The following is a 15,207-nucleotide window of genomic DNA, read 5'->3' as shown; positions in this document are numbered from 1 at the left end:
TATCATCCTGGCTAATGAAGGTTTTCCATTCTATTAAAATCTGATTGATGCAAGCACCACGCTAAGTCTCATGTGTGAAAATAGCCTGAAGATGAAGATGGAAGCAACATTTACAAAGTAGATGATTTCTTGAGAATAAGCCAGAACATTTCACAAATCAGACTGAAAGATTTTTATCTTCTTTTTAGTCTCACTTGGTGTTTTCTCAATTGTATTGGCCTTGAGAAGTGCGATATTTATGAGATTGTTAATCTGTGCCTCAAGTCCCTGAACACAAAATTAATTCTAAAGGAGGAGACGGAACAAATTACAGATGACTCATTTGTAGTGTGGTTTCAGGATAATTTCTGCCTTTTGCCAATTTATCTGTCACCGAGATGTCTCTTGCTTTTCCACACAGCTTTCAGAGGCTTATATAAAATGGAGACGGACTGATAGTAACAAGTGAGATCATGAGAGTAATGAGGTAATTGCTCTTTTCTTGTTGAATTTCTTTTTAGTGTTTCCAAAGTAAATCTTTAGTTAAAATCTTTTAAAAGAAAGTCTTGAATTACAATGGCATCTACAAACAGCAGATGGTTTTAATGGATAAGACACATGAGTACCATAATCAGAGTGAGTAAAGGTATTTGTTGTTTCTTTTCTTCTGAAAGGTCACCAGACTATTGAAAGTACTAAGAATTTATAGCTGAGTACGTCTTTTCCAAAGGGTTCAGACAACATGTACTAGTTGGACCATCATTTTCCATCCATTCAAATCTTTTCTCATCAGGTGAATCTCTCAGCAACAATGAGTGCTCCAGAACCCAAATGGCTACTTCCGATATATAAATTGCAGATCAACTTTCTTAAAATTGTAATATTTAAACATGTAATAAATACAGGCTGCTTTAAGCTCATCCTATGGTTTCTATTCACACTATAGTCATATTATAAAGTTTTTTTTCCATTTAAAAAATGCAGCTAGGTGCATTTTGATGCCATGTTAAGCCAGGATACAAAGTCTGGTTTATGGGTTCTGGAAATAGAGGAATGTGAAGCCTAGCTTGCACAATCAACTGTGTATTGCTAGGGGGAATTAGAGGTGCAGACAAGACATTAGAGCTGTCTGGTAGGTCCACTGTTTATTGTCATATCTGTTACTTCCTCATGTATAAATGGATCTTACCATACTTCATTTCCTCCCTACACCACTTCTTCTCTATTAAATCAAGGGCCTGCCTACTCAGGCCAAATGACTTGATTCCCCCCTGCCCTTATGGCATCCTGTCAACATAATGCAGAGCCAAAGCCCTGATCTGAGTGTGGACTGCCTTCATGACATTAGGACAGCTCTGCACTAAATCCAGGCCACCCCTCCCTTAAATTGGATTTAAAAGACTTCCATTTTGCTGCATATTTTCCAGGAAAATTTGGAGCACTCCAGGGCAATGTGGGGTGACTGTTTACATATGTGTCACCTAGTTCTGTCACCGCTAGCATGAGTTGCTCCCTCTGAGGCCCAACAAAATGTTCCATGCTGAGCATCTTGTTTTCTACCTCAGAGGAAGTGATTCATACCAATGCCAGTGATACCAAGAGGCCGAGCAGAATATGTAGACAGCTGCCCATCATCAGAGTGTGGAGGTAACCGGGAATTCAGGGCCAGAATACTCTGGGAACAGCCCAGAGTATTCTGAGCAGTGTAGACTCACCCTTAACCTAACTGCAGTTTCCAAGTAGAGAACAGCTATTCATTTATTAGTAATGATGTGTTGCCTTACCATTCAGCAATTGATCCAGTAGGTCTATTTTAGTTGGTATTTCGGCCTAGGTTCTGTAACTAGTTGCAATAGACCCATCTTTCCCTCTAGATCCATTTCAATCTGGGTTCAGGCATGGTTATGGAACAGAGACAGCTTTGTTCATTTTAAGGGGAACCTGGGCAGAGGGAGCATGTCACTGTTGGTTCTGCTGGACCTATCAGTACCTTTCAGTACCATTAACCATTATGCAAAGGGAACTTGTAGACTAACTGAAAGAAAGAAGTTGGTAGCATGAGCTTTCATAGACTTGAGCCTACGTCTAAGAAGCATGTTAGCCTCAAGTCTATGAAAGCTCATGCTGTAAACTTTTTTCTTTCATTTAGTCTCAAAGGTGCTACAAGATCCCATTTTGCAGTACACTGTACATCAGGCTACCTCTGTACCAAATTCAGAAACTTCAGTTAGTTCAAAACACCACAGCAAGATTTGTTACTAGGACATGCATGAGTAATCATATTCCACCAATATTAAAATCACCCCACTGGCTGACAATTAGTTTCCAGGCAAGGTACAAAAAGTTGGTTATTACCTTTAAAGTCCTATATGGTTTGGATTCTGGTTATCTATAGGATCTCCTCCTCCTCTATAACCCACCCCATACATTCAAGTCCTCTGGCAGACATTTACTTCAGTCAGCCAGAACTAGGTTGGCAACTGTCAGCCATAGGACTTTTTCTTCAGTCACCCCTAGACTGTGGAACAACCTGTCAAATAAGATTTGATAACATTTTAAATAAAAATTTAAAACAGCATTAGGAACCCAGGTTGTGCAGTGGTTAAATGTCTGTACTACAATCACTCATTCACAAATCACATGGTTGTGTAACCAGCTTGTTGGGGGCAATTATCTTACCCTTTGTAAACCATTTAGTACATCAGTAAACAGTATAGACATGTACTTGTTACGTGCCATTGCGTTAAAGACCAGCCTTTTCTGGCAGGTTCATTCAGATGGTTTTTAATTTTGAATTTTTAATGTTGAATTTTAGATGTGTATTGCTTTAAGATGTGCAGATCTTATTTGTTCTTTTAAACTGATGTGTGTATTTAATTGATGAGTTTATCTTATGATATATATTTGTTAATTGTTGTTCCCCAGCTTGATCCATGGGGACAGGTGAGTAAGAAATAAATGTTGTTTCTGTTGTTATCTTCTATATTGAGATTTATCTTTAATTTTCAATTTTTTTCAAAATTAAAGAAGCTAAATGATCTGAACAGAAGCCACGTGGTAATCAGATCATTTTGGTTATAAAACTTTTTTAAAAGTATTTTACAGGAGGAGGGTTTTGTATGATGATCATTGGAAAGGAAGGCACTGAACCCACATATCCTGGGGAATATAGTAAATTATTATTATTATTATTATTATTATTATTATTATTATTATTATTATTATTATTGCACTGTAGATTTGCACAGTGCTGTACATAAAACAATAAATACATAAAGAATTCTGCCCTCCTGTGAAATTTTCCTTCAGACTCCAAATGTCTACCCTTGCAGAGAGCTAGTCACTGAAAATTGTTCACAGTTAGAACTCTTACATTTACTGCATTCACATTGCCTAAACTGTTGGATGCTTAAACTGCATTTCTAAATTCTCAGCTGAAATTTTAAAGTACTGTAATGCTTGGGGGCTATAATACTTATAGAGAGGCTGTGCCCTCATGTTGCCCTCTCCATAGTTATACCTTGGCAGATATTGATAGACTTCCCCTATCTATGCAGAGTTCAATGTGTTCTACAACTCCAGGGAGTTTTGTCTCACTCCAATATTATTTACTTACTTATTTATAATGCTGGATGGGAAAATCCCTGTGAACAAGGACTCAGTCGGCCTGCCCAATAACCAATATAAGAAAAGTCATGCTGGATTAAGCAGTTCTCACAGCAGTTTCACTCCTACTCTGCTCTCCCTCTTTTTTCCTATAGGTTCATGGTTTTCAGCATAGCGCCCCCACTGGGACACTGTAAATTAGTAACAGTTCATAAACTGGGGAACACAAAGGCTAAGTTTACTTCAGGTGAAATGAAGTGCCACAGGCAGCGAGGGAGCATTTAGTCCTCCTGCTGGGCTAGCAGCTGCTCTTGTCACAGGCTGTGACTTTCATCACTTGTGACACATAATGATGTCTGTCCACCACTCCAAAGAGATCGAAGAGTTTAAGTGACCCATATTCTGTCCATCACAGTGGGAGGGACCTTGGAAGTAATGGTAGCTGAAGGAGGTGTGTGTGTGTGTTTTTGAAGACCTAAACAAGAGAGCGTCTTTGAGTTGCTTTGCAGTTTGGAGACCCTGCTGGGACTTGCACATTTTCTGCAGAAATATATTACTGCAAGATGGGACTGGAGGAGGGACTGTCACTGACATAACAATGGTACCATGTGCAAGAAGTAGCTAAACACACTTAATAAACACTTCTCTACAGTTTGAATTTTTCAAGCCACTGCTGCTGTCTCCTAAAAGTTTATAGTCTTAGCTACATGCCATTTTCAGAAGAAAAACACACACCAAAATGCATGTTTTTACAAAGTATTTGCAGAAAACTACAACAACAAATTCTATTTTGTGAACGAACTAAAAAACCACAGATACAGAAATGCTTTGACTTTGTGCCATGTAGGTTTTGAAGGCCCTTTTACTTAAAATTCAAAAGGTTAGCTTGATTTATAGGTTGAAAGACGGGTTCTCTCTGTGGCTTTAACAAGAAGTAGGATGTTGCCAGGTAGGAGGCATTTATTTCTAGAATATTTACAAGGTAAGGCCTGACTTTTGAATGTTAGCAAGGAAACATGGCTGTATTCATCCTGTAAAGGAGGATCCAACAAGCAAAAAAGGTTTCATTTAGAATGATGCAGTCTTTTGTGGAAGTTCAGTCTACCAGCCAGTGGCTTTCTTTCAAGACTAAGGTCTGAATGGGGAAAACCACACTTTAGCCATTCATGCTGTCAAGTTTTCCCACTAAGAAGTCCTGTAGCTGCTGCTGCACACATTCCTTCTCAGGATTACCCATATCCCTTGTCATCCCTCTCTCCACTCCACCAGTCTTTTATCCTCTTGTGTTTCATTGGACATTGCTTCTGTGAAATAGTAATCTTACTGTGGTGGAAATTCCTTGTTGAAATAAAAAAACTATAGAAAGATGGAGTCACCTTTGTCAGCCAGAGAGATGGTTTTTGAAACAAAGGCTTGGAGTTTAGAAAAACTAGAGCAAAGGAATAATGAGTGCATCTTGACCTGGATGGAAGTTGGCACCAGTAAAAAGACATAACATAATGTACTGAGATAAGGACATTCAGAAGCAAGGTTAGGAGGAAGGCTACAGGAGGGGGTAAGGAGTGATGATGCAGTTTTAATGTATGCATGTATTTCTGTTCTGATTGTAAGAATTCTGTATGTTTAAATTGTAATTAGCCAATCAGGTGTATTGAAGAAGCTTCTTTGTCTTGAATAATATAAAAAGAGCCATTTTGTCTTGTTCGGGGTCTCAGCTTTTTGGAACTTGAATTCCACTGAGTTCAATGTTTTCCTTTGTCGACAATTGGAAATAAACTTATGGATTTTCAATTACTAGGTCCTCTTGCCAATTCTTTGCTCTGCCAATCCTAGATTTTTAAGTTTCCTGAAATTTCTGTTACATTACAAGGTAACCATTAGATTCCCAAAGCTCACTATTTTTGCAGTCTGTATCACCAAATGATTCTGGAATTTGATTGGAACAGATTTTTCAATAACCCCTTTCCTGATTTATAAACAAGTTGTCAATAGTGATGTGTCCATCCCTTTTATTACATTTAGGATATAAGAAAAAGGTATATAATCTGCCATTTTGCAGAACATACAAGGAATGGGGCAGCTAGCTTAAATCCCAAGAGCTCCTAGCATGAGCAAAAGGGTGGATGTTATATTTTGGGTAGGGTGTGTTGCTTCACGCCATCTCTCCACTATTGCATGCTGTTCTAGAAGGTTTGTATGAACAGAACTCTATCCACAGGAGATTATTGCATTTTTAAATAAGCTGATTTACCTCTGCTGCGTTGAAGTCTATTTCAGGATGCAGTTGGGTATTATCACAGAGAAAATGCAGTCGATGCCACTGCCTGACTGCATCTCATCTAAAACTCAGCTAGAATCCACCCTCAGCCAGCCGATTTACAAAGTCTCGAAGCTCCCAACTTTGCAAATCAGCCATCTGAGTGCAGCTTGGGTTTTAGGTGGGATGCAGTCGGGTCGTGGCATCGGTGGCATTTCCCCTGTGATAATATCCAACTGCATCCCGAAATAGACTTCAATGAAGCAGGGGTAAGTCGGTTTATTTAAAAATGTGATAAGCTCCATAGTTTTCTAAAAGCTAGGTAATTTTGTGCATTGGGATGTCCATTACTTGTTGGGTTTTATACTCTAAGTAGGTACACAACTAAATTTCTCTTATACAGTGTGATCATATGCATCTCTTCTCTGTTGTTTGTCCCACAGAATTCGGTGGAACTAACTCCTGAGTAAATGTCTGTCTCCTAGCAGTCATACATTTTTCCAGCATTTAACAAAAAGAGTTACTGTTACGTACTTTCAGACTGACAAAAGGAAGTTCAAATGCTCAGCCCAGAACAAGCATAGAGCAAGATGGTGGCAGTGGCTAGGCAACCTGAAATCTCTCAGTAGATAATATTACAGATCTGTTTTATAGAGTAGGTGTAAAGATTGGTGACATAATGGGCTGGAACCAGACTTATCTCAACGGTATTTAAATGAATAATTGATTTCAATGGGTCAGCACTCATTGTGTATAGTCATTCCAATGTATGAGTAATTACATTGTTTAGGACAGGGATGGACACAGAGACGTAGCCAGGATTTTGGGAAGGGGGACGGTCCAGACTAAATCCCACAATTATAATGGGGCTTGGGTGCAGTGATGCGGCAGCGCACGCCATTCATTGTATTTAATGGAAGAGGGGGTCCAGACTCCATGGAGCCCCCTTGACTACATTACTGATGGATACCTTTGGCCTTCCATAGGTTTTTAAACTACAACTCCTGTTTGTTTTTGTTATGTACTCTTTGGTTACCCTGTCTTTGGGTTTTCTTGTCAAGATTTATTCAGATGTGTTTTGCCATTGCCTTCCTTTAAGCCCGAGAGAGTATGACTTGTTCAAATGACCACAGTTTTCCATGACTTAGTGGGGATTCAGACCCTGCTCAGCCAGTGTCCTAGTCCAGCAATCAATCCACTACACCATTCTAACTCTCACAGCTCCCATGATTCCACACAATTGACTATAATGGATTAATAGCTGATGTGGATATCTCTCCCCAACATGAGAAAGAAATAAAGCAACAAAATGTTTTTTATGTTGCTGGCTTGGGAAAGAGTGAAAATCAGAATAAGACAATGGAATAGATTTTGGCTTATCATGATGTGTGAACGCTGTCAGAGAGTCAAGGAGCAGCTGAATTATTAGTTTTGCAAAACTTAGTCTTCTTCAAAATTAAGAAGAGCCCTGCTAGATAAGAATAATGCTTCTTAATCTAGCAATTATGTTCACACAGTGGCCAAACGGATAGCCTTGAGAAGCCTACAAGCAGGAACACAATAGTATTTTCCTGCTCAGGAACTAATTCTGAGATGGAACTCGCCTCTCTAATTATGAAAGTAGTAAATGGGGATAGTTACCAGCAGCCACGGATAGCGTTATGTCCCATATAATTGACCAGTTTTCTTTTAATCCATTGAAGGTTGGTGACCAACACTACACATTATGGTAGCAATTCCATAATTTAACTATGCACAGTGGGGAGATCTTATGTTACATAATATTATCTATAACCATCATAACACATGTGTTAATAAAATACAAGTGCTGAATAAATACAAAACTAAATAATTGTCGTTCCTATTGTTATATCTCTTTAGAATGGTCTTAAACTAAATGAACTGTAATGACTGAGATTATATCCTTCTCTGATGAAATGCATAAATAAAACAGCCTTCTGATCCATTCTCTCTGTTTCTCAAATACATACATTCTATGATACGTGAGTTTCGGAAGAACACAGAACCCACAATATTAGTTTTCTTACCCCTATTCTAAACAACTGACACATTTTCACTCATGTTTCCATGAAAAGTCAGTAATGAATTACAGTGAACCAGGGTGTGATAAATGTTTTTAAAATAGTAAACACATCTTGTTTCTAATGTGTTTGTGACAGATCAGCCTAGCATGCTTTAAAAAAAAATTATGCAGTCTGGCTGTGTTTGCTAGATTTGTTATAAACACTTTTAATGTTCAATCCCTCTTATCTGTCTAATTCACAAGATTGTTTTAGTCATTTGGCAAAAGTATTAAATTATACCAGTGTAGTGGGTGTGTAATTCAAAGTTGTTTTAATAACAAATGTTTTATAGGTACAAGAACAGCCTTCAAATGCACTAACCATTAATTTAATAATATGAGTAGCAACAAGTAAATCTTAGACTGACTGACTGCAGGTTTTCTTTTAGAGGATATTTGGCTGGTGTTTCAAAACCACAGTTTTATTTGTGAATTGCATTGCAGTTATCCTAAGAGTGCAAAGATGAATCCAAGTGCAAAGGTGACTTGACCCAGCTATTTATTTATTACCATTTTAACCCCCCTCCCCCCCATCACCAATAATCAGAGTTTCTTATGCAAAAATGGGGAGTGGGGTTGAGTCTCAGCTTAGAATGTTACAATTACACAAAATTTCACACTAAACAGTCATAGTACTATGATGCCACTGGTAACATCCTATAAAATCATGGGATTGGCAGTTTAGGGAGAAAGCTCAGCCAGAACTCACAAAATTATACACCTCAAGATTCCATGCGATACAACCATGGCAGTTGAAGTAGAATCACAAGGCTATAACTGGTTCAAGGTTTGTCTCCTCACAGCCTTTTAGTGGCAAAAGTGATAAGAGAACAGTACTGGGGTTGAAAAAGAGTAATGCAACAGAAGAATGAATGCCTTGATTTGGGATCCTGATTCTAAAATTTGTTGTTATTGTTGTTGTGTGTCTTCAAGTCATTTCTAACTTCTTATAGCACTGTTCCTGATCATATGCTGCTACAAACACACACCCTCCAGAAGCTGAGTTAGCCACTGGTTGGCTGCTGAGATATGTCAGGAAGCTTCCAAAGGTCCACTAAAACAACCCACTTCCAGGCTTGCCACATGTGTCCTCCTTTATATGTCCATCCATCCATCTATACAGTCATCCTCAAATACTGCACAAGTATATCAGCAGGGTATTCCATGCCACTGTCTATAATCTCTATAATCTGTCTATAGTCTCTGCCATTAGAACAAGTTCTCATTTCCAGTTTTTTTAAACTGGATTTCTAATACTACCTTCTAGAGTCTCTACATTTGTTCTGTTCTGATCCATTTTGAATAAAAGACTTTCCCTCTCTATTTTATTTGGGGAAGTGCCGCTTATCTTTATCATTTTCAAAACAAGATAATAGGAAGAGGTACCTACCAAGATCTTTTTCTATGCTATCATTGTCATTGATTCTAAATACACATTCATCATTCAGTTCTGGACTGACAATTGCTTCCCGTGCATACTCTAGTGATTTTAAGCTATGCTCGGTGGCTGGGAGGGGGAGAGGTAGAATCCTTCTGCACCACTTGTAAAGCCATCTGTACACGCACCACTTATGTACCCATTTGATTCAATAACTTTTGTGATCATGTCTAACCTGCACCCTGTTTCATTTAGTAACTGCAGAGGAAGCCTTCTGTCTAATCAAATCTTACTTAATAAACAATGTTTCCAGTGCCTGCAAGACAGCTGTATAGTGTTTGACACAGAGACAGGAGACTGTTCATTGGATGGCATTAATTGGCACATCCATCCACTATCCCCTACATACATGGCAACGATGAATTTTTTTGGCTTGGCACATCAGACTGAAAATTGAATTTGCAAAATCAAACTATAGTCATCTACATGCCTTGATGTCCTCCCAGGTGAGCTACTGGGCTTCATGCTAATAACTTCTAAAGCAAGCAAACTTTAGCTAATTATGTGCTAGCTTATTCTCCCTTGCTAAATTTTGGCAGGTTGCTTCTGTAAATTATGAAAAATAAATGTGAAATATGCAGATGTCTTTTGTTTAAAGCAGATGTTTGGTCCTCTTTGCCAGAATCTAATCAGCTGCTTCCCTTGAGTTCCTTCCTCTCCTCCACTCTTCCCTCATTCCCCATATTGTCCAAAAGCTGCTTGGAAATGAAGCAAGGCGGGGGTGGGGGGGAGACTGTGTATTAAAGACAATAGGGCTCTATTGGGGAAAAACCCACAATAAGCCTCCTTAATGTCTGAATTGAGATGTTCAACATGGGGTCTTGCCCAGGAATAATTAGTGGAGGCCTAGGGAAAAGAACCATGCTATGGCCACTGGTCACAGGAATGTGTGTCAACTCTCTCTCTCACACACACTGTACACTTAGCAGCTAGCCACAAATGTCCCTTATGCTCTCAGCACCTTCCTCATACACCTAGAGTAGCGCAGAAGGTTCCTTAGCTATGGATAATTCTGTTGATGTAGAGGATGTAGAAAAGCTACAGCTTTTCGCCTCCTTCCATGTGACGAAAAAAATTATCCTGCAGAAGCAAGACATTAACACTCATTCTGAACACTCCTGATCTTCACCTGATATTGGAAGCTCAGAGCTTTGTGCCCAACAATCTTTGGATGGGAGATCATCAGGGAACACAAAGGATCTCCAGACAAGTCTGGGAAAGGATCTTGCCTGAACATCTGAAGAACTGCTGCTTGTTGTAGTTGGCAATACTGGCTTCAATGGACGTATGGTCCATCACTCAGCATAAGACAGCTGCCTGTGTTCCTAAGGATGAGAGGCACAGGAGTGTTCTCCTGCTTGCCACTAGGTCACTTTGCTTCCATCTCAGGCTGAGCAGAATTCAGATTACTTCATTATCTGTAGTAGCAGCAATATTTAAATCTGGTTGTCTTCTACAGATTCTGTGGAGGAGAAGAGTCAATAACAACAACAGTTGATGATGAAGAATATATTCCTCAAAAAGAGAGCACTGCTGCCCAAAAATACTACCAAGCTATTAACAAAACATTTTGGGTCTAGAGCTGTGAAAATCTAAAACTTGCCCCCCCCCCCCATGATACTCATTCATATAGCATGCCGTACCAAACAGCAGGAAGTACTTCATCTCTTCATGTCCCTACATATTTTGAAGTATATAACAAAAGGGAAAAAAAGATGCAGCAATTAATAATTTGTTCAAATGTGTTTTTGTAGTTAAATATTTTATTCCAATGTGTTGAATTTTTAACTTCAGTATTATTCAGGCTGCTGAATATTTAAGGCCAGACAGTGGGTTGTTTTTTTTAACTTAATGCTAATCTCCAGCCTAAACAGAATGTGACAGAGAATAAGAAATGTGATAGCTGGTAACAACATTCTTTTATTGACTCTGCTATTCCAATTTTAGCCAAGTCTTTTTTTAAAATTATCATCATCACTATCATCAATGTCATTTGTGCTCATTCTGCTCCATCCCTTTTCCTAACAGTGGATATGTACCATTTTTTAAAAAATGTACAAATCAGAATAAATTTGCCTGAGCAATTTTAGATAGTTAACCTTTGACAAAGTTCCCTCTGTGGTAATTGGAATGTACCTATATGAATAAAAGATAAGTCATGACATTCATTGAATTACAACCACCAGCCTACAACTTAGTGAATGTGATACTCCATACACCACATTTTATAGCACTAAAATGTCCTGAACAGTAGGCCACAAAACTTCAAATTTTCATTGTGAGTTCAGCAGCTGCATTGATGATTTAGTTCTACTGTCTTGATTGAAAAGCTTCCATTTTTCCTCATTTACTCAAGTGATGCTAACGTTTCATACCAAGAATTTATATGCACTATGCCAGGGGCTTTTCCTGATTCCAGAAAGAAAGAAAGAAAGAAAGAAAGAAAGAACTTATACAATGAAAGTGTGCGCTTCAAAATGTCTTGAACTGTGACAATAAATACAAATTATGATCCTGGGGTTCCCACACTTCACAGCTCTAACCAGTGCCAATAAACCCAATGTGTAAAACACACAAGCATATGGGTGGAATATGGTCTGGATGGCATGACTGTGTTCCTTGAGCTGTAATGAATATGTCCCAAGGTGCAATTATACATCTGCTTGTGCAGCATTGATTGTGGAAAATATAAGGTATACATTTGTGTTTTCATTGTCATCATCATCACCACCACCATCACTGCTGCCCCCACTGTCATTCAGAGCCTGGGTTGTGCTGGATAGGTCAAGTGGCAAGAACTGTTTCTTGAATTGCAAAGAGGTTGGCTTTCTGGCTGTGTGGCTTTTGCTGCTTTATAGACTGCAGTCTATAAAGCAGAGGCCTTCTTATATCACCCAGTTATAAGCACTAAGATTCCACTTTAACTGTCATGGTTGACTCCTATGGAGGCCTGGGATTTGTAGTTTAGTCAAAAGTTGTAGCTAGTAAAAAATGCAGCAGCTAGACTGGTACTGGGTGTGCATTTTAGAGACCATGGAGTTTATCATGCCCCAGATAAACCCAGACTCACCTCTCCCAGGTTAGATTCGATTACAGAATGCAGGCAGCTATTATCGCATACAAAATGCCATTGATGCACCCCCCCCCACACACACACACACTGCATCCTGCCTAAAACCTGGCTACAAGGTGCACTCAGATGGCTGATTTGCAAAGTCATGAGATTCCGATCTGAATGTGGCTTGTAGCAAGGTTCTAGATGGGATATGGTCAGGCAGTGGCATTAGCAGCATTTTGCATGCCATAATACCTAATTGCATTCCATAATCGAATCCAACCTGGGAGAGGTGAGTTGGGATTATTTGGGGTGCAATAAACTCCCATATAACTCTGATCTTACAAGAGCTGAATCTGCTTCCAGTTTGCCTCTGAGGTCAATTCATTGTCCTAGCTTTGACACACAAATACCTAAACAGTTTAGAGTCAGAATACTTAAAAGACTGCCTCCTCACATAAGAGCTTGCCTAAAATTTGAGCTCTTAAGTAGAGGCCCTGTTGCAGGTCCCAGCACCTTGTCACTGTGGGACTCCCTGTCAAGGAAGATAGGCTGGGTCCATCTGTTTTGTTCGTGTTTAGAACTGCCAATTCTACTTTAAATGTTTGTTTTAAATTACCTTTAAGGAATATTTTTCTAAACAGTTTAAAGATTTTTTTTAAAAAAGCACTTTGATTTTGTTTCATTTTTAAAGCTTTTATCTCTGGGGGCAGGGAGGCTGTGTCTATGAGAGAGAGTGGGAGCGAGACAGAGATGTTTATCACACTATACCCTTAAAGTGCCACAATTCCAGTTTGACTCCTCTAGCTGCCTCCTGTTGCATTCTGGGATTGGCAGTTTTAAGGAGGGGTATTTAGAATTCTCAGGCAGAGATCTCTCTCAACCATCAGAAGGCAAAGGTGTCACTATCTCAGCCACCCGTGTGGATGATTTTGGATGTTAGAATACTTCAAATTTTGGAATTCCAGATAAGGGAGACGCAAACTGTACCCCTGAAGCTCTGAATTAACTGAGCGTCATGTAGGTGGTCAAAAGATCTCCTCTCTGCCGGGGACGGATATCTTTCTAAATTATGTTGCCCTAGCAAATAATTAATAATTTTATCATTCTTCTCCCTGTTGTGGGAAAGTCCTCAAATCTATGCAGTTTTCAAGGATGTATTTGTAGTATGGAGCTGATGGGTGCGGGCATATATGTCTTTGCATTATTTTCTGTGCAAAAATGTTATTTTCTTTTTCTGCCCACGCTTTTTGGGGGCCATAAAATGGATTCAGTCCACCATACATCCACCTAATCCATCTGTCTTTATTCTATTTATTTATTTTTAATCTGAACATTGAAATACATAAATATATACACATATACAAAACATCATCATCATCATCATCATCATCATCATCATCATCATCATCATCTTTTATTTATATCCTGCCTACTCTGATTAGGATCGAGGCAGTTTACAGTAAAAGAGTCAAAATATGGTAAAATGACAATATATAATAATCCAAAATTCTACCCCTCCCTTAAAATGACAATTAAATCACTGTTATATTTAAAAATCATACTAAAAAGATTAATTAAAACAAATAAACAATTTAGAAGACAACAGTTAAATTTCTTGAGCCCAGGATAGGTTTCTTCATTCTAATTTGTAACTCTCTCTTTCGCTTTTGAATCTGTATGCTTCTATCCAGATTATAATTTCATCAGTTCTTCTTCGCCTTATCATATTATAGTGAATTATATTATCATATCACCTCTACATTCATCTGTATCATAGAAATTATATTTACCTTTTACATATAATGCAGACATTTATTCAAAAACAAAAGCCTTAGGCATTGAATCATTTCCTGTTGAAGCTGCCCAATTTGCTTTGACCAAGGAGCTGAATCTTGAGTTTGGGTTAGCATAAAACAGGGATAGGATACTATTCAGGGAGAGATGTGTCAGTTAGTTACAACCCTGTGTCAGTTTTGCAATTTTGCATCACTAATTTTGACACAACCCTCTTTCTGCAAGTAATAGAGCATGGCACCAGGAAACATAAAAGTTGATCTGAAATATGGGAAGGACTGTCATGGAGGTGATGGAGCAAGCTTTTTTTCTGTTGCTCCAGAGACTAGGACAGAGACCAATGGACAGTTGTAACCGATTTTGAGTCTTGAACTGGGAAACAGGTAGAATATCATCATCATCATCATCATCATCGAATCATAAATCCTGGGATTGAGAGGGCCACAAGAGCCATATATTCCATATACAGGAACCCACAATTACCAAAAGATGACCAACCACCCTCTGTTTAAAGAGCTCCAAAGCTGGAGAGTCCACCACCCTCCAAAGCAATCTCTTCTGCAGTTGCACCAATTTTACAGTAATTTTTACAAAAGGTTCTTCCTAATATTTCAGTACAATCTCTTTTCTTGTCATTTGAATCCATGGGATTGTGTTGATTGATTTGCATCTATCGTCCCCGCCATACAGAGGTCTTCAGTTTTGGCCCTGAGGTACTTTTGACCTGGCAACCATAATTCCAACCAAACTGGGTGCCATTCGGAGAGAAGGATCCAAATTGTTTTGGAAAATGAGGACCAGCTCCCCAAGATGATTTCCATTTGGTGAGGGCCCAGGTTCCTTCTTGGAGAAGGCATCTCAGCTCCATAAACCTCCACGTGGCGTTCCATAAAGGTCTACAAAGTTCTATAAAGTTCCTGTAGAGGTTGAAAGCAAGAGAAATAAAATAAATAAAAAAGATATTGTTTTATTTCTATCCATATATACATAGT

Source organism: Sceloporus occidentalis, unplaced genomic scaffold (assembly GCF_023333645.1).
Source record: "Sceloporus occidentalis isolate IW3139 unplaced genomic scaffold, rSceOcc1.0.p SCAF_4, whole genome shotgun sequence".
Lineage (NCBI taxonomy): Eukaryota > Metazoa > Chordata > Lepidosauria > Squamata > Phrynosomatidae > Sceloporus > Sceloporus occidentalis.
The sequence above is the reverse complement of the archived record's forward strand: the minus strand, read 5'-3'. Positions refer to the sequence as shown.